This window comes from Chaetura pelagica, unplaced genomic scaffold (assembly GCF_000747805.2).
Source record: "Chaetura pelagica isolate M959 unplaced genomic scaffold, ChaPel_1.0 scaffold119, whole genome shotgun sequence".
NCBI classification, from domain to species: domain Eukaryota; kingdom Metazoa; phylum Chordata; class Aves; order Apodiformes; family Apodidae; genus Chaetura; species Chaetura pelagica.
Genome location: NW_009954406.1, coordinates 1504116 through 1524917, shown reverse-complemented (window position 1 = coordinate 1524917; position 20802 = coordinate 1504116). Strand labels below are relative to the sequence as shown.

The window sequence follows — 20802 nt, the reverse complement described above, 5'->3', positions numbered from 1 at the left end:
CTGCTGAAACTGCATGAAGCTGCTTTGTTGCATTGCCCTACAGAACAGTATCAAAATTAGCTATAAACCACCCTAGACAATTGCCATATTTATTTTTTGTGGGTAAATAAGCTATATTTAGCCACATGTGTGAAATAAGACAAAAGGAATTGTCATTATTTCTAGTCTGTCTGCTGAATGCACTTAAAATGTGGACTCAGTATCTACTCTGTGCTTGAGGATTAACTGCAGTGGCATCTTGATATGTATTAGGAAAGTTCTGTTATAGTATATGCTGTTTAGATATTTGTCTGCTGTGCTGAAAGGTTAGTATGGTAGCATGTAATACCCCTAGCAGAAGGTACAAGGCAGCAGGCACTTTAAGCCTTCTCATCAGGTTTAGGAATTGTTTTCTTTTGCTTGTAAAGTTGTGATGACCAAATTTCAAACCAGTTTTGATTTCATTCCACCCCTGTGCCAAGCAGGAAGAATTGCTGCGTAGTTTTGTACTAAGGAGACTCTTCCTTGTTTTTTCCACAAGTTGTTTAATTGTGATGCCTGATACTTCTGTGTGTGATCTTGGGTAGGACTTGTTATAAATTCTCATGCTAACAGGCACAGTCCTTGGAGGCTCTACTAGAAACCTGAACTTTACTGTTGGTGATAATCATTATGCTGCTTGGCGTTCTCAATTGTTAGCTGAGGTACTTAGATGCTAATTTATGCACACCTATAGGAGGGGTTTGTTATAAGCTTATAACTTTTTTATTTTGGATGTCAGGCTTGCTTTAAAGGTGAAAGTGGGAGAGCAAGGTGGAATGGGAGGAGTTGGGTGAAGCAAAGAATGGGGCACACCTATATAGATACCAGAAACTTTCCCTTTAATCTCATTTCTGGTAACTGTTCACTTGGCCCACGGGCATGGTCATTCGTACATCACCACACACACTGATGCACTGATGCTACAGACACTGCTACATTAGTACTGGCTAGAAAACTGTGATCTAGCTCTGTATCTCATATTCTTGATTTAAGCTGCTGATTTCTTAAATTTGAGTCTTTGTCTTTAGCTAGTAGTTTAAATCAGCCTGGTATTACTTAGCTAAAAGAAATAAAAAAACAACAAACAACAGACAGACTCTAAATCCTGCAGTATCAGCTAATTGGAAAAGATTATCTTAATTCAGGTTAGGAATCATCTCTTAGAGACATTTCAAAGTAATTTTTTTAGTAATATCAGCATATAATGCACAGAAGACAGGACACATAAGGCCTTGGGTAGTGTGGGGTGGATTTGAGACTTGCTGCAAGGCGAGCAGCATTGGGAGCTGGGAGGTTAGCTGCTCAGCTTAAGATTGTGTTGAACTGCTTTTGCATGTATGTCTCAGAGGGCTTGTAATCTCCAGGCATCCAATGATTACCAAGTGTAGGCATCTCTTAAAATTTATTTGGGGCAGATTTCCTGGACTGTGCTTACCACAGAGCTGCTGGAGAGATCTGGAGAATATTGAATCCAAGTCTGAGGAAGAGAAAGAGCCATGGGATGTGTGATCTTTTTTCTCCTCTTTTGCATCCCAGCTCTGTAATGGCAATCTCTTATCCTTTTGGCTCCAGCTTAATTTAGAAGTTCTTTAATTTTGCAGATGTACAGATGGATTTAAATGGTTTGTTCTGAATTATTAACAGATGTCATGTCAAGGAATGGAGTTGTTTTAACTGTAACAAGTCAATGGCATCTGCATTCTGACCTTGTCATAGAAGACAAATCTTAATTATTCCTTTCCTATAATCCATTGATAACTGGATTTTCCAATTAGTGATCAATGGAAATGAAGCTAGATTGCTAGAAAGCCATGCTGAGCTCCAACCAAAAGAAGAGTTCTCTCACTTGAAGGATGTTTGAATTGTGTTGAGCTGTGAAAAAACGTTGTCAAAGCATGTTTTGAGTAACTGCTGGTGTGGAATTGAGGCTGTAATTTTGAATACAACTTTTTAGATCAGATAGTTTGTGTTTGGAGATATAGTGTTGTATTTTCTTTCTCTCTCTATATATATACACACTTATTTTTAAAAATATTGACCGTTCCTGGAAAATGTGAAAATTCAGCTTGTTTCCTGCATTTTAGCTGGGCTTTCAGAAGAAGGAAAAGTCACATCAGATATTAGAAAAATCTGTTCCAAATCTGTTCTGTGTCTGGAAACTGAGACAGAACCATCAGACAAGCCTGTTAGCACTTCTTAATTTTTTTCTTCTTCCCCTCCAATCACATCTCTCTCTACTACTATAAATCTTCAGATTACCCCAAAGGAAGAAAACTGGTGGGGGTTTCATATGTATTTATGGCCTTCTTACCCCAATTAGTTCTGTCACAGAAGTGGAGCAGTGGTCATTAACCCAGAAGATGCTCCAACCCTAAAATGAGATACGTTGGCATGTTCAATTTATGTACATTTTTGTAAGTATTTCCAGAGGGGAAAAAATTCTCATTTGCTGATAAAGCTACTGGTTTTAATTTAAAAAGAGGGATCAAACCAAGAATAACAGCTGTGATTCTGGAGGTTTCAGCCTGTCAGGGTTTTCTAAGAAGTAATTGCCAGAATACTGGGGAAACTGGCTATAAGTCATCTATCTATTTAGAAAATGTAAATTGCCAACTCAGTGTAACTACAGAAAAGAAATATCAGTCCATATTCATTACTTGTTATTACTCATGGTGTATCTGAAAGCTTTCTAAAGACCTAAGAGAATTCAAGTAGTGCCTCCTAACTTACAATTTAGTAGAATTTCTATGTAGAAAATAGCTTACAATACACGGGAGCATTCATGTGTGTTTGCAATTGGAATGTGCGGTGGTGCATATCAACAGCCTCTAAGGAGCAGAAAATTTGAATTTAGCCTGATGGTTCTGAGAGTATTAAATGGCATTAGCTGGAGGGGAGTTGAAAATAAGAGTATCAGCCCCTGAAAAAGAAAAGAGCAAGGGTGGGATGTGAATTGCATTAAGAGCTCTGCTTGTTTTCAGAGGTGCAGCGTGGCTGACATTGTCACACCTTAAATAGGAGATTCTTTGATGTACCTTGAAGGAGCAAAATGGCTGAAGATTTTCCATTTGGTCTAAGATAACTATCCACAAAATCCTTTCCCTCCTTCCTCTTCCTTCTAACTTTGCCCTATGAGCCTTTCTAGTTGGGTGGGGAAAAAATAGATAGTTTACACAGTCAAACGCTTAAGAGATTCCAAACATGGAAACATTTTCTCCTTTGGAAATTAGTGATTGAAGCTTCTTATTGAACAGGACAAAAAGTACAAGCATATATGAAATTTTAAATCTTAAAACTCCCTTTGTGAAGTATGTGTAAGCATAACTCATACTGATGTGTTTGTAAAAGGGTGAGGAGTGATAGAATGTTTTTACTGCAGCTTCAGGTGCTGAATATGTATAAGTGAGTACATGTATGTTTTATTGAAATTCAAATGTTATTTTAAAATATGTGGGTTTTTAAAAATTATATTTGAAATTGTTCCTCTGTGCTAAGGACTGAATTTACTCTAACATGCTATAGATGTTTGAATACAAATTTTCTAGCAATATCTGTTTCCTAATGAAGCTTTAAAAGCATTCAAACCACCAGAGAACTGCAGTTAACGGGAGCCAGAATTTGTTTCAAGCACGTTTTGACAGAAACAAATATTCAGGGAGAATATTTTTATCTTGTTTTATTTTGGTCTGCTGTTCAGCTCTACAGGTAGCTTTTTCTTCTTTATTTGAAAGACAAAAATAGTTGAAATATAGAAGTACTGTCATAAACTTTATTTTGTGTGCACAGAAATTTATTATAGTAAATTCATGGATAACGAGGCAATAGGCTTATTTATGGATTAAAAAAAATGTTCTCCATAAAAATGTCACAAAAAATGTCAGAAGCTGTAAGTATAGAATAATCTAAAAGCAATCTTTTCTGTTATTATTAGCTGTCATAATAATGGGCAAATTCCACTCATATCTAGCAGTCTGAAAAGTAAAACTGAAGACCTCTAAGACTTTCAGCATATACATTTGTTTAGATAACTGTAGATACATGAATCTTTTTGAGGAAAGTAAGTGTTTAATATAAAAGCTAATTTGATATAAACCAATGCATTTTAATGGTTAACAGAATCAACTTTATGGAATTAACCAAAAAGCACAAATGTGAAAGATTAAAATTGATTATCTAAGTAGTGACTGAACTCTGCCGTTTGCATCATTGTGATGAAAATCAATTCATCCTGAATGAAGCTGGGAATAAAGCTCTTCCCTTCTGACAGGAACAGCAGCATTGTTCAGCAATATCCTGCACATTTGTCAAGTTGTAGCTTGTTCAGGTCTCAAGAACAGAAGCACAAAGCTGGCCTCCCAGTTGCTTTTAATGCATACTAGTGGGTTTTTCCTATGGCCAAGAATTTGATCTGTAGGGTGATCCAGAGGTCAAGAACAAACAGCTCACTATGGCTCACCTCAGCCAAGCCAGGGCTTTCATTTGCTTTTTTTAGTAACTCTAGAGGAAGTGCCTTAACTCTTTTTCAGAAGCAAAATTTTAATTGGCATAGATAATGCAGCCTTAAGAAAATATGGATGGGTTCAGTCCTTCCATTCAAAAATAATATTTTGTGCAGTGTTTTCTTTTCAGCCCAGTGTAAATCTGGGGAGTTCCATCACGTGGTTCTGCATCAGTTAGAAATAATTCCTAGAACTCCATGTCTTTCCCTGCTTCGTTTGCAATCCTATCCATGTATCTCTAAGCTAGTACCCCTCCCTTGTGCTGATCAGTGTTTTCAGACTTTGTGTTTATCCTGTCAGAAAAGCATCAGATGTTGTTTTTTTCTTTTCAATTATAAGTTTTGTAATGCATCACGGATTTTGCTGACAGTCTTCAAGTTCTTGAAATAGCAAGCAAATTAACAGCAGATATTGAGCGTGAGGACTGGAAAACCAATTGGCAACTCACATGATAGGATTCAGATATACTGATGGGTTGGAATGGATCTCATTTCTTTTATTTTCATAGCCTTAGTTGGCAATTAGCTTGCACCTAGAAAAGGGAGGAGTAGAAACTGGGCTATTCAGCAATAAAGTTCTTCGTTGCTGTTTGTCAGTGAGGAAGCCAGGGGGAGACGGGGCAAATCCGTTGGTGTTGTCCCTGTTTTTCAGCAATTGTGGCATTTATGGAAGAAGTCAGCAACTGAGGAAAGTATTGGCAAAGACAAAGCCTTCCATTTGTGTGTTAAACAAACACACCACCACTGTAGCATGCCTGTGTTTAAAGGTGAAGACTTCTGTTTCATTTTTCTTGGCATTTGTCCTTCGGGTCTCTTATTTTAGGATCGAAGACTGTATTTCCCCCGGTCTAGAATTGCAGGGGTTTGTTTACATTTTTTGTCTTGTTGGGAATGTGGCTGATTTTTCTTCGGTCTGCTGGATGTCAGATTCACTTCTGTGTAAAAAAATTGTCCTCTTTACTTTTAGAAGCTTATGGTAGTGTTGTTGTTTAAATAAATAGTAGAATATTTATAATTTTCAAGTATTTCCTGGTAAGTAATTTTTAATGCTGTGTTGCTAACCTGTCTTTGCTAATTCTATGGAAAGCCCTGCATCCTGGCACTTGTGCAAATCATGAAGCCCTAACCTTTCTTTCTGGCTTGTATTCAGAAGGAGTAAGAACTTCAGGTTATTCGTTACCAGTGTAACACCCAAACTGTGTCAGTTTGTGGGTGGAAATCTAGCCAGTTAAAACAGACAAAATGGTGGCTCTTATAACTCTTTTTGAGTCTTTCCTACTGTGGAACCAGGGATTCAACTTCTTCAAAGCAGTAACAAACAAATTATTGTGAGAATCTGCTCCTGGTCTCTAATTCCTGCATTGTTTTCCTGGAGTTCATTAGTAGGTGCTGTGCAAAAAAGCAAAGAGCAAGAATGATCTTGAGCTGTGCTGTTGAGGAGCTAATTATGTATGGTGTTCTCCTGTTCATAAGTTGAAGTGTGGTTTGCTCAACAAGGAGGAAAAAGAGAAGGGAAGGGGAGAGTTAACCCAAATGTAGAGATGTGTTGTTCCTTACAGGATCGGACTCAGTGCTGGGTGTGGATCCTTGCTTGAATAACTTCTTCCATGCGGCTTCTTCACTTCATGACTCCTATTTTTCAATTTTCTTCTGTCTGTATGTGCACCATACCTTATAGTGGTGGTCTGCTGTACAAGAGAGACAGAACTGAAAATACCAGGCTGTTAAGGTTAACTTAATTATTTAATTCCAGGTCACCCATGTTCACGTTAGGAGAGTGGAGAAGAGAGAGGCTTGAGCTTTGACCAGCTGACATCAGAACAGATTTTGCATTGGATGGTGCTCTTCATGGCCCATTACTTTCTTTCCTTCTTTGCCCCTATGTGTTTGTGCAGAGTTGGGCTGGGATAGAATGAATATTCTTCATAATAGATAGTAGGGGGCTGTGTTTTGCATCTGTGCTGAAAACAGCATTGATAATGCAGAGGTGTTTTTGGGTTTGCTGCTTTAATTAAATATATAGTTATCAGTTAAAATACAGATATACATATTAAGAGCTTTGCTGAATTAAGCTGTAATTGGAAAAACAGGGATGCTTTCAAGTGTCTTTAGAAGATGCAGTGAAATAAATGAGATTGGGGGAAGGCAGGTCTTGTGCTGTGTACTGTCAGGAATTTGAAACAGGTGTAGTCTACAGGTGTCTTGCTTCATAGTTCATGTATTCAGGACAAGTAGGAAAATCTTGGAAGGATTTGCATTGCTTCAGGTGGAGCTGGCAATAAAGCTCACATGATATGATGGTGATAAAGTGCAATAGAAATTGAATAGAAATAATGTGTGAAAAACTACTTGATTTTAATACAAAAGTCAAGTAACAAGTGACTAGATTTTGTTAGCTCCCAGTGAAGGATAAGATTTCTCACTGCTGTCTTCGAGATGATGTGGTTCATATTTATCCTAATACTTATTGATCTGAATGTTAACTTTACCCTGACTTGTGTATAAAATACTTAAAGTAATTCACAGAGGCTGTGAAATAAAGCAAAAATTGCACAAGCACTTCAAATAAGAGAATACTGATCGTGAATCTGAGCATAAACGTAAAGGTCAAGAGTGACAGCTACATTCATCAGGTTTTCATGATAATCTGTTCAGTTGAATAGATCTGGCACCTTAATTCAGAGCTGGTCAACACTCACGGGTTCAGTTGAAAATCAGTGAGACTGCTGGGTGTTTATAACAACCTCTAAAATGTTTAGGTTCTAGTCTATATTATGGTTTCTGTGCATCTAAAGTATGAGCATTGCTGGCATTTCTGACTCGTTAAATATCAGAATCTTAATATGGCTGAGAGCTGTGCTTGTATATGTGCACAGAGAGAAGGCTTAAGCAGTGGTTTATAAGCAAGAAGATGCCAGCAGCTTATTGTGGCTGAGTTGCAAGCACCCTTGACTAGGTACAGGAGGCCTCACAACTTGGGATTCCCTGCTACGTTCTCAGTTCCTTCATTTGGGCTATCCAAAAATGCCTGTTCCAGCACAGCCCAGTTCATATGAAATAGCCCAACAGATGAGCTTCCTGCTTATCAGCTGTGTGTGTGCATGAAGACCTGTAATTTGGCTAATCTTGCTATAATTATAGTCATCTTTGAGTGTACAGGCAATGCCATTAATATAAAAAAAATAAATCCTAAATAAAGTCTGCCCTGCATTTGTTGTCTGCCTGTCCTCTGGATGGTATGGAATGAAAATAGTCGCAAAGATAAGTTACAGTACATGCATAAATAAGGACGTTGTTTTATGATCTGCAAATATAGTGTACCTGGGAAAAAGCGATGGCAGCTGCCACCTAGTAACTCCATCCTGTATAACTCTTCTTTAGCATTTTATATGAAGCTTTTTCTCTAAACAACCCAGTATCCTTTAATGTATGTTCTTAGGGGTTTGCTTTACATACTGACATGCATGTCGTGCTTGGAAACCCTGTATCTATGGCTACTTTGACAAAGGAAATAATGCTTCCTCACAAATGAGCTCATGATGATTTAAAAACATCTGACAAGCATGTCATATTTCTTTTGCAAGTTATGTTTTGAGTACTTGAGTGTTGTATCTGCAGATCTGTGAACTTATCTGTCCTCTGCTTCTGGAGAGCTCTCGCTTTCCATTTTGATATTTGTGGGATGGGTGGGACTGACAAGAAAGTTGTATGGTCTGGTTCCTCAGAAAGACAGTTTTACTTCTGTATGCATGTGAATCAGTGTATCTTAGCAACAAAAGCTGATGTTTGCAGCTGCTAACTGTATTGCCCTCTTGAGTAAGCTTTATGTGTTTGTACCCTGAGAATATACTTACAGGTTGTGCATCACCTCAGGCTTTGTGTAAGAAAGCTTTATGTAAGAAGGAAGGATGAACCTTTCAGTCTCCTTTTCCTGCCACAGATTTTAATGCATCGTGTTTCCAAAACAGGGAATGTAATACTGCAAGAAAGGTGTTCTCTTTAACACCTCTCTTGATGTTCCATCTGGGCTGCTTGGGACACTTCCATGTCCTGCATGGCAGGAAGATGGAGAAGGAGGGCAAACTGAGTGCTAATTCAAATGCTGTAGTCATAATTTTTTTCCATTTTTAGTACAGGGTGCCCCAATACACTGTAATCCCCAGGGGTTTAGGTACCTGATTTTTTTTTTTTTTTTTTCCAGTTCTTACTAAGTTTGTCTCCCTCTTCTGTTTGTGAGTATAACACAGGTTTTCTATTTGTTTGGAAACCTGGAAAATACCACTTAAAGTAAGGATGTCTTCAGTTGCCTAACAGGAAGAACCTTTTTAATAAGCCAGATTTACAAGGTTCAAGGATGACATTGCTTGTGTCCTTGTGCATGTAGTGCTGGAAGAGATTGAACTTCTGAGAAAGCCTAGAAAATGTGAAAATAAGTGAAGTATAAATAACTCTGATAGAGTTAAGTATATTGTTTAATCTTTCTTTAGATAAGGAGGTATTCTGAAGCCTAAAGAATGGAAACATCCTTTCTGGAGTTAGATGGACTTTTTAAGTTCCTTCAAGGTTTTGGACAGCAGACTTCACGTGTTTAATGAAGCCCTGACTGTGAGTGGTACCTGCACTACTTCTGAAGCTCTGAAGCACAGACACAGCACTTTGTGTTTGCATAGTCTTCACTACATTTTGTTATAATAAATTAAATACTTTCAGAAGCAAAGAAATCGTTTTCCTCGGAGACAGGAAAAAGTTCCATAATTTCCTGTATGGTATTTGTGCAGACATTCCATATAGTTCATGCATAACTTCCAATTGTTACTGAACATTAGAAAGACTCCAGGTAATGAAAAAATGTATGTTAGTCTGCATTTCATTTCAGAGGGATTTGTTTGTACGACTTTTATCTGGCTCAGTACCTTTTCCTCATGCAGTGGAATCCTAGCCAGGGCCAGCAAAATCCGCTGGCCAGGATGTCACAGCAGGAGCAGCACACTTCCTCACAGGGTCAGATGGGATACATGAGGTCTCTACTGGGTCTTAGCATCTGCTACCATATTGCAGTGGCAGCAGTGTTCTAAGTATCAGTAATTCATTATATGCCAATATTGTATTTGCTGATCCATGTATGTAGAACTGAAAAGTCTAGGTCTTGCAAATTTTGTGATCGCCTAATCTCAACAGAAGTCTAAGTGATACCCTTAGTGTGAGGTGAAAGTCTGCTTTGTTTCAGGGAAAGATGTACTGTTGTTGTTTCATAAAATTTGGAGTTAAAATGCAGGCAAAATATTCAGAGATGCAGAGGCTGATCATCCATCTGGAACCAAACTGCTTTACACAGAACAGTGAGACCTTGCCGTAAGGATGTGGCTTTAGCTGATAATTACTAGCAGTCAAACTACCTAGAGTGTACACCTTTTCTTATTTATATTCCAGTCCTGTAACCTTCTCTATTCTCTTGTGCCTTTGTTCTATTAATCTACAAAACAGGGCTTGACTTGTGATTAGTCCTTAGAGGTTGTTTCTATTAATCAGGCTGCAAAACAGGTCTACTTGGATGTTCTGTTGCAAGTGTTTAATGTGCTTTCCTCATCAGTCCATGGCATAGAGCTGCTAGGATTGGCTTAAATGGCAGTGAAATCAGTAATGTGTCTGCTGCACTTTCTTTTTGTTTAAGTCTTCATTGTGTTGCTGTAGGATGGGGAAAATAGAAAGAGGAAAATAATTGCAGCCCTATAGAAAATTGCTTAAGTTAGTGACATTTGTGGCTACATGTTGATGGAGAGCAACGAGCAGCTGCAGGACAGCTCCTCTCTTAGCAGAACTACTCGTTTAGGTGAATAAGAACCAGCCTCATCTTTAAAGGCAAGGATTAAAATTCAAGCTTTGATCACAGAGAGGGGGGCTAAGTTTTAAACTCTTTTATAGAGTTTTAAAGATAAATCTAGCCCCATAACGTGTAGAGGATCGTTTAAGGTAATGCATATTTTTCTGCACTAGGTAAAAAGCTGGACAGATTTCTGCTGGTGTGTATATATATAGCAAAAAATAATCTGCGAGATGGTGGAATATAAACAAAAAAACCCAAACTGAAGTGTTCTGTAACACTTGCGTTATTAGAATTTACCATAAAATTTGAACAATAAACAGCATATGTAGTGAGAAACTAATCTGGTTTCATTACAGAAGATATTACTAACTATAAAAGTGTAATGATTTATGCTTCTAATTAAATACAGTATTTCCTCCCTGTAGGAGAAAAGTATCTATTTTTAAAATGTATCAGAAGAAACAAACCAGACCTCTAGTTATTTTTTCTGTATGGTTTCTGTGGGTGTTTTCTGGTTTTGGGGTTGTTGGGGTTTTTTCACATTTTTGTTATGTTGATGATGTTTTTCTTCAGCAGCTCAGTAAAATCTGTCACTGAACTCAAGAACTTAGACTGCTGTCTGGAAAAATCCCTGGTTGTGTGGCAGCAGGGTTTGTCTCAGTGGCTGTGCTGGCCTCTCACTGTCCTCATGCCCTTTTTTTCTATACATGCCTCAATTTCTCTATTGCACAAGCTTAAATTACCAGCCTTCACAAAGCAGGCCCACTCTTGATTTCCAGGGAAGTCCACACCTGAATTCTTACTGCCTGTGCTGAGAACTGGCCCCTTATTGCTTCCTGCCATCGTTCAGCTGCTAATTTGAAAGGCTTTGTGCTGTCTCACCCCCAGCTACAAACCTTTTCATTAGGCCAGGGTTTGTCCAGTTTGACCTTCTGTGGCCTAAAGAGCAGAGATAAATGCCCGTGTGTCACCTCCCTCCCTGGGCTGACGCAGTGCAGATGTGATGCCTTTGCTTGTGCCTTATCGCCGATGTGATCCTGAGGGCATTCCCAAGTGGGTCGTGCTTTGCACGTTCATCGTGCCCCTTCTTGGTTGTCTTGCTTGAGGAGGATCTGGGGTTCTGGGTTCCCACCACCTTCTTCCTGCAGCAAACCTGAGACATGAGAGAGGGCTGGCTGTTTGAAGGTCCCGTTAGAGTTAAGATGTTTTTTCAGAAGTTTGCAGACTAGTAATAACAGTCATTTCAACAAATCAGTAATAGTTTCCACCGTCCAAGGTGATTTTCTTTCCAATTCTAGCTGTCTTTGGATAATGCTCTTTCAAAGCATATTTTACATATACTGTTCTTATTAGGAATTCAGAAGAAACAGGCTCCCTACCATGGTTTTCTTTAGTCCCCTTTTGGTAATTTCATTTCTACCAGGTATTTCTACTGCTTTTTTTTCACCTTTTTTTCTACCTTTCCCCCCCATCCCCCTTTATAATTTCCCCGGTTATCAGAGAAATCACTCTTCCTGCATTGATCCATTTCGACCAGAGTCTGGAAGGAGCAGAGAATCAAATTAACTAATATTTTACTTTTGCATGTGATTAATGCTAATGCTTACAAAGAAGAAAATACTGTGATTTAATTTTCAGTCTCTGGTTGATTCCTAGTGATTTAATTTTGCAGAGAATTGTCTCTCTGCTTATTGTCTCTTACAGAATCATGAAAGTTAAGAGATGGAAAAGACCCATTAAGTCATTCTGCCATCACAGGACCATCTCCTATGCTGTATTTTGAAAGTTTTGCCCAGCTTTAATGAATGAAGAATGGGAACTGATGTTCTGCTTATATTCTTCCTATGTTAATTTCATTTTTTAAAAGGTTTCTTGTACCTTTTATATTCCTGTATATATTCTTGTACCTGTTTATATTCTTGTATCTTTCAGACCCTGTGTCAATTACATTACATATTCATCTATGTAATCCTTTCAGGTTGTTCTTTTTTGCTCTTTTCTTGTTTCTGGTGATTTCATTTCATTTTATTTTTTTTTTATGTTCCTGGATGTTATTTAAGAAAAGAATAAATCTTGAGAAGAGGCTCAGAATAAAACTCTGGTATTCTGGATGAATGTTACTAATGTACTGTGTGGTTGAGTAGGGGTACTTGGCTAGTTGATGTACTTCAGTGACTGGGTGTTTCATTGCTTCTGCAGAAATTCCAGACTTGGATCAGTGTCTTTTTGATGTCTTGTATGCATCCATGTATGCAGCCCAGATCATTTTATGCTTTCCCTGTTCATGTTGCAAGCTCATGCATAATTTGCTGTCAGCTGCTGCCCTTAGGTCTTTTGTTTTAGCTTAATGCCCTTCGGGTTTATTCCTTTCGCTGATTATTTATGTTTTTAAATTCTTCCCAGATGTATTACCCTGCATTTTTTTCAGAAGAAGTCCTGTTTTCTTAGTGTTTCTAACCTCTTTTTGCACAATTTCTCTTCCTGCTGTCATGTTTATAACACCTCACAATATTGAAATCTGTGAATTTAATTAATGTACTGTTTACCCGTTCTTCCAGATCATTAATAAAGATATTAAATAAAACTGATCCTAATGCCAATCCCTGTGGCAATCCACTAGCACCTCCCCTTGTGCTGCTGCCATCTATTTGTTTATAGCCCTTTAGCCACTATTCATCCCTGTGTCAGACCTCACAGGCAAGCCAGTGTTATGTTTTTCAGAAGTGTATGTTTTTCAAATGTATCCCATTTTGCCAGAGTCTGGGATGATACAATCTAGGATATTATTTTCATCTGGTGACTTGACTGAATTTTATGTTTACAAAAATTAAATATGATTAAATAGAGGTAGGATTTTGGAGCACTTTGAAATCTGAGCACTTGAGTAGCTAGAATTCTCCTTTCTCAGAGCAATTATACCTCCTCCGCCCCCACCTACCTCCCCAATTACACTGTAATTTTATTCTGTGCTGAATTTAGACTTACTAGGTGATAATTGTCAGTATCACTCCTTAATTCATGGTATACAGATCAGCACCATGTTCCTCACTGCTTCTCCAGGACCTGCTTTTAAAAACAAAAGTACAACAGCTAGAACATTTAACATGTTAACATTTAACATGTTAACATTTCAAGCTTTGAGTTGTCTATTGCTTGTTTGTTGGCAGTCATCATGGGCAGAGCTTTATTATTTTGTAATTTATGGATGTATAAATTTGAAATTTCCTTTGCTTGTTTGCAAAAGCAACAGTAAACTTTTCCCTTAATTTTAAGTGCACACTTTCATCCTTATGAAATTTTTAAGGTTTATGTGTGTACTTAAGTTCAACATGGGTTTAAGTGCTTTCTTGCTGTGCAGCTTGTGGGTAAAATTTGATTAGCAACCCATTGAACTGGTATTCCGTTAAAATTCAAAGAAATTTTAAATTGCAATAACAAATTTTTTTTCTACATGACTTTCAATTTATATTGTGTGTATCTATATGAGCTTGAATAACATGTTGTGTCATCAACAGTTGAATAACAGTTGTGGTTAGTAGGTCAAGAGAGGTTCTCCTCCCCCTCTATTCTGCATTGGTGAGGCCGCATCTGGAGTATTGTGTCCAGTTCTGGGCCCCTCAGTTCAAAAAGGACAGGGAACTGCTCGAGAGAGTCCAGCACAGAGCTACGAAGATGGTTAAGGGAGTGGAACATCTCCCTTATGAGGAAAGGCTGAGGGAGCTGGGTCTCTTTAGCTTGGAGAAAAGGAGACTGAGGGGTGACCTCATCAATGTTTACAAATATGTAAGGGGTGAGTGTCAGGGGGACGGAGTTAGGCTTTTCTCGGTGATGACCAGTGATAGGACAAGGGGTAATGGGTGTAAATTGGAGCATAGGAGGTTCAAGGTGAATATCCGAAAAAATTTTTTTACTGTGAGAGTGACAGAGCACTGGAACAGACTGCCCAGGGAGGTTGTGGAGTCTCCCTCACTGGAGACATTCAAAACCCACCTGGATGAGTTCCTGTGTGATGTACTCTAGGTGACCGTGCTCTGGCAGGGGGGTTGGACTAGATGATCTTTCGAGGTCCCTTCCAAGCCCCTAAGATTCTATGATTCTATGATAAGAACAATCTTGGGAAATTTCTGTTTCTTTCATGTGTGTTTGGCTTGGTTTTACAAGTTCAGTGCAAAAATCGATTTTTACATTATAAAGTGTGGTGTGGAGAGTTTATTTGTCATGGCCTGGTTGGAATGGTATGAGTTTCCTCCGAGTCAGCTGGGTTTCTGATTGATTCCCCAGAGCATGAAAATAGGGAGAGTAACACAATTACTCCTGCAGTTGTGCTCCCAAATTTTGAACTGGCCAATTTATACTGGGTAAATGATTTGCATCTTGTTACTGCAGTGCTTTGCTTTGGGGTTTTGATCTAGTGCTGGATAGCTTAAGGTGGTTGTTGACAATGACTTCAGAAGAGAATTAGTACTAGAGTATGATCTGCTAATAATTAATAATGAGAGATGACAGGTTTGGTGTGCATCTTTGTACTTCTGTATATATGATGTCCCATTTAAATTAAAGTGCTTTCTTGCATAAAGAAGGTAATGCAAGGGGGTCATGATACATTTTTGAGCAGTGTTACTTAGCTGGCATATGTTCTTAGTGTGTTGAACCCTTGAGGAGAAGTCCATTAGCAAGTTACTGTACTCTCCCAATCAGAAAACCATGTTATTTGCCATTTTGCACATACATGGAAGGCAGTTTCACATAGGTGACTGCGGTGAAATAATTTTGATTCAGACATCTTTTAGAAGGGTAAGTAGGTAAGAGGGAGATACAATAAATGCATTGGTTTCTTCAGGAGGTGAACTTTTGGGTCATGGTTTCTTGGTGTAGAGGCAAGAGAGTGCACTTGAAAGGTGTCCATAGTTTGTGAGAGCTGGTCACATATGTGTCAGAAATGCCTTCAAAATGAATTGTTAGCACTGTTACTCTGCTAATAGAAGAACAAATCTTCAAGGGAAGCTGGTCCTTCTGTTTCTTGAATGATACTGTGGTGGTGTGTGTCACGGTTTAAAGATATTTTAATTACTATTTTTATGACTGTAGTTAATTATGGTATTTGGTCTGTATTAATTGCTGCAGGCTGTAGTAATGGGTGAAAGTGAATGTCGGAAAATTGTTTGCAGACTGGTAGGCAGCTGCTGCCTGTGCTGACTTTGCTTCCAGTCAGAGAGCCATGCAGATTCCAGAAGGATGGAGCAGAGCATATGGGTGAGGGAACTGGGAAGGGGAGTCCCAGCTCTGACACTGTCTCACTGTATGAGGAGCTGAAAATAATTGGTGTTTCTTTGCCTTGATTTCCTCATCTACAAAATGGGGCTCACAATATTTGTGTGCTTTCCTCACTGCTTGCCACTCGGGCAGGCTTTTCAGCATGTGAAGCCCTGTGAAATTGCCAGCTATTGCTGTTAACTTATTTTTAGCTATACAATGCAGGAAGGTACTGAGCAGATGCAGACTTACTTTAATGAATGATTTCAAAGGAGCCAGCAGGACTGTTTGCCTGCTTGAAGTTTGTGTGCTTGTTTAAGTACTTGGCTGGATTGCTGCACTGGAAAGTTAAGTAGGTGTCTATTTTTTGCAGGATAAGAAGGGGCGTATTTGAGATACGGTTGAAGTGGAGCAGATAGCTGTGTTACTTGAAGTGGGAGCTGATAATGTGTGATTTCAGGACACTTGAAGCCCTCTTCTCCAGAAAAAGGAAGGTTAATAGAAACTGAGCACTGAGTTTACTTCCTGAAATTTACGCTTGGGATGGTAAATGTATCACTCGTTAATAATTAGTTTATTAAGAAAGATTAAAAGAATGCAGACAGGCTTCAGTCTGTACTGCAGTGCAGTGGAGCCAGGGAAAGTGTCTGAAATTGTTTGGTAGAAATATTGTTCTCTCCCATTGCTGTCCAAACCCAGTAATGGGTTGGCTAACGTGCCTTTTTGATGGAAGGCATTCCCCACACTAAGTCTGCTTCCAAATGCCTGTTGAGAGCTTCTCCCAAGGAAGTAATGATTTGTCGAAGACCTCGGCAATCCCAGCCCTCCTTTCCCCACCCCAAACTCCAGCCTATTTGTTTTCCATGATGCTATAAGGATATTGCTTATTTTTTCAATAGACCCTCTTTGGCACCGAGTGTCTGTGAGGAAGATGTTTAGACTTCAAAGGAATTTAGACCTTGATTTGAACTTGGGGGTGGGCCACACATAAGCACCTGTGGGAAAAAATGCACCTTTGTACCTCACAAAATAATACTAATATTCTTTCCTACCTACTAATAACCACCTCCTACTCTTTATTGAAAATCAAACTAAAAGTAGAAGATGCAATCTTCAATCAAAGGCACTTTCCAGGTATTTGAGAAAGAGGCCTGCAGTCCAGGTGGTGAAAACGGACACTTCTTGCCTTCTATCAAAAGACGTGTTGAAATGTAGGGCCTGTTATTGTATATTTATTCAGGCATCAATCACAATCAAACCTCCTGGTAGTTCATCTGTAAGGGCATTGTAATCCTATTTTTATCAGTTCCTTCCTGTACAACAGACAGTTAAAATAGCATGAGTAGGGTCAGAAATATCTTAATGGGTTCAGTTCCCAGAGATATCGGTGACCAGAGGAAGAGTTTTGCCGAAATTTCTTCCTGAGCTGATAAGGTAGATAAACAGGGGCAAGGTGCAGAGCAAGGGCATATTGTGGGAAGTAGAGCGTTGGATGGCACCATAAAGGAGCTGCAGAAAGATTAGCTAGACAGTGTTACTTAAGGAAAAACCTCAGGAAGGGATGGGGAAAAAAAATGTTATCGTGTGTCAAGTTACTAGTTAGTAAAAGAAAGTAATTATTTTCAGGGTGGGCTGGTTGGAGTCTTAAATGATTTTTATCAATAGCTTTGTTTTTTCTATTGTACTTCTTAAAAATCTGGAAGAGGTTATATATTTTAAGGAAATTGTTTGTCACTGCTTGGCAGCATTTCATTCATGGTAACTTTAAAGGGTGTGCTACTGACCCTTATTTAAATAACAGCATAGCTTGCTGTGCATTAATTACACTTCTGTTTTTATTTTTTACATGGTTTTTTATATAAATTTTAAATTTTGGGGGGGTTTTAAAGTGATGAATTACAGTTTTTAAACTCATTTTTTGTCATTAATTCAAGCTGGTTTGGTATGCAAATTGCTAGAATTAATTTATGAATGGACACGAGAACAGTTAAAATATGTTCTGTGGTCAGAATAAAACTACATTAGAACTTCTAAATAGATTAAGAAAAAGTAAGTTAATTATAGCAAATTTTGTCTTATAAAACCAAGTATTTTCTGTGTCTCTGTTTTTAGACTGATCTATTGTTCCTGGTCAAGCCAGTCTTTCAAGATTTTAGAGATAATGGACTCAGTCTTTCATACTTAGTTTTTATTCATAAATTTCAGGTGATACCTTTGCTTTTCTGATTCCCAGTTTGAGGGGTTTTGTGTGTGTGTTTTTTTGGTTTTTGTGTTTTGTGGTTTTTTTATGTTGCTCTGGGTTTTTTCTTTTGTTTTTCAATTTTAACCAGACATTAATATGAACTTCTTGTATGGGCTAAAAATATATATATATATATATATTCTCTAAAATCAGAAAACTAACCCTGTAGAAGTCTTTCTTAGCAAAGGGTGATTCTAAGAGCTTATCTGGGGACTTGTGCCAGTTTGGTGGTTTGACTTTTAACTTTAGGAGCAATTAAACATTTCTTCTTTTTTTAGGGTATTAGTTATTTTAATATATTATCGTAAGTGTAGACTTCATGTGCATAGTTACAGATTGAGGGTAAATGTTAAAAATAATTAGCTGTCTAAAACAGTAATAATGTACTTAATATAAACTAGAATTCATTATGTAAAAGCTCTAAATAAAAATCCATGTTAATTAAATCAGAAATCTAAATTTGTCTCCCCACCACCATTTGCTATTTGAATCTTAATAATTTCTGCTGCAAGTCTGTGATAAAGCCACATGTCAAGTTGCTTTTCTACTTGGTAGAGTTTTCCCCTCCCCCCTTATTGTGCTCAGGGGTGCAGCTGCTTATGGTACTTGGTTTTATGTTTATTTACACAATATAAGAAGGTTATGCTAACCACGTGCTAAAGATTTTGAATGACATTCCACCATGTTTTAATTTTGGTCGTTAATTATTCTAGTTGTGTATATCCTTTCCCATAAAATAAATTGCAAAAGAAAGCAACCAGTCAATAAAGTAAATATTTTTGGAGACTGAATGCCTGTTGCAAGTGATAAAATTTTGAAGGCATCATGAATAGTGAAAACTAGCAACAAACAATGAGAAGCCATCCCACTCATTGCAAACTAGGACTGGATGCATAGTGAGCTAGGGCTTCAGTAGTGCTCTGCTTCTGGAGTTGTGTGATGCTTTTGGAAACACCTAATTCAAGCTGAGATGAACTTGTTGAGCTTCTATACAGCCACAACTTCTGGAAAGCTGTGGTGCTCTTCAGAAAGCCTGGAGAAGCTCATGGGTGATTTTGCTGATTGATGCAGTCCATCAGGGCTGATAGCAAGCAAGCATTGCAGGTCAGTCTTCCCTAGGGATCTCTTGCAGACATTCTTGTTTGCCTTTTTTGTATCTGTAATGGAAGTTCCTTGGCTTTTTTGTTCCTTGCTGTTTTCAGCCTATCTTTCAAAAGCACTGATCTTTCATACAGAAGTGTTGTGCTGAATTGTGCATTAAAAATCTTAGGTAATCCTAATTTTGTAGCAGCTGACCTTACAACATGAGCAATTAAATCTTAACTATTTAAAGAGTAAGCTTTATTTAAAAAAGAAATTCTACACAGTTAAACAACAGTTTTTTTCTTTTGCCGCTCTTCTTAACTGCCCTTTCAAGAAGTATTAGTAATTTCTGGAGGGATGGTAGCTAAGTCAATTTAAAAGTTGGGCTTTTTTTCCTCTTGAAACGACAAGGAGGTAAATATTGGTGATAGCAAAATATGTTATTCTAATTGGAGTAAATAGTGGGGGTGGAAGAGATTGTGACTTTCATATCATAGCTTTCATGTAATACTTTTGACTCTAATCATATTGCACTTTCCTCTCACTCTACTCTGATAGTTGTATTTCAGGTGAATTCATTTTACTCCAGCAAAAGCTGACAAGAAAGGCCAAACTTGGCAAAGGTATAGAAACCACTTGCTCTTGATGGTCTGTTCCAGAAACTAGAGTTTTTCATTAGCACAGTGGTTCTTTAAATCAATGCCCTCAAGGCAGCCGTGCAGCACAGGGAGCCCCCCCCGCGTCTCTGAACAGGAGATCCATCTCCTCCTGCTGCTCTGTGGTTCCTGGTCAGATACCCTGCATATGGAACTGCTCAGGATTCAGAAGATGCTGTTAAAAATTAAATAAGTTTACAGGCTGTGGTTTCTATGCTTGATTTCTCAAACATGCAGCGAAGTTGCTGAAAGTAAACAGAGGGCCCCATCCTGCAAGTTCCACTTTGTAAAATTTCATCTTTTATAAGCTGCCGCCCTGAATGTGTGTCAGTAATTCTGCATGTTTGTAGAAACATGATCTTACATCTCTTCCTGCTTCCTTGCTGTGTTTTCACCATTCCTATCTACTCTTTTAAATTTTGTTCTATGTGGATTTTATATAGATAGTAATGTGCCCCTGATCCTCGGTGTAAAATTTTGCTAGCTCTTAAAGAAGATGGTGCTTTGTAAGCAAGGTATGAGCCAGAGCTCACTTCATCTTTGTTGACTTCAGTGAGCATTTGGTCCAGTCCTTCTGATTCCACCTTCATGAATTTCCAGCATTTTAGTATCATAATATTTAATTAAATATGTCTTGTAATAACCGTGTTAAAAGTCTTGGCTGAAGTCACCTGAAATTAAATCTAGATGCAGTTTAAATCAGTGGGCAAACTTCTATTCATTTCTGTGGGAGATGAAGGTTCAGTCCCTGTAAATGACTTTCAGACCTGGGGTGAGAAGTCAAAGGACTGTTTATACCCCCAAGACAAATGCTCACTCTGTTTTGATATATTTTGTAGTCAAGCAGAAGTTACTGTATAAACCTTGCCTTGTGTGCCTGATATTCTCCAGCTAAAATGTGACATAGTGCTTATAGAGGTAAACATACGTTCAGAGGTTAAGTGGTAGGTTAGAAGAAAATGGCAACTCATATTTACCTGTGTGCATACAATAGCTCTGTAAGACAGCAGACTGACCTGGGTGGCTTTGGACAAAGGAGTGTGTTGCAGTGGCCGTGCAATATTGATATGGCAAAGGGAAATGCATCTGGATTTTAACAGGACTGGACTAACGCCTTGCAGTGGTTTTCAACCTGCTAGTGCCAAAGGAGGCTTTTTTGGCTATCAAGTAGTATCTGACTTTGGTACTGTGTTAAAAAATGTGCCACTTATTATAAATAAATCTA

The 20802-nt window shown here is 38.3% G+C and overlaps 1 protein-coding gene across 1 annotated transcript in view; it reads left to right on the top strand.

Annotated features, from left to right (window-relative positions):
- MPPED2 (metallophosphoesterase domain containing 2) overlaps positions 1-20802 on the top strand; it is a 99153-nt gene that overhangs the window by 53910 nt on the left and 24441 nt on the right. The window lies entirely within an intron of this gene.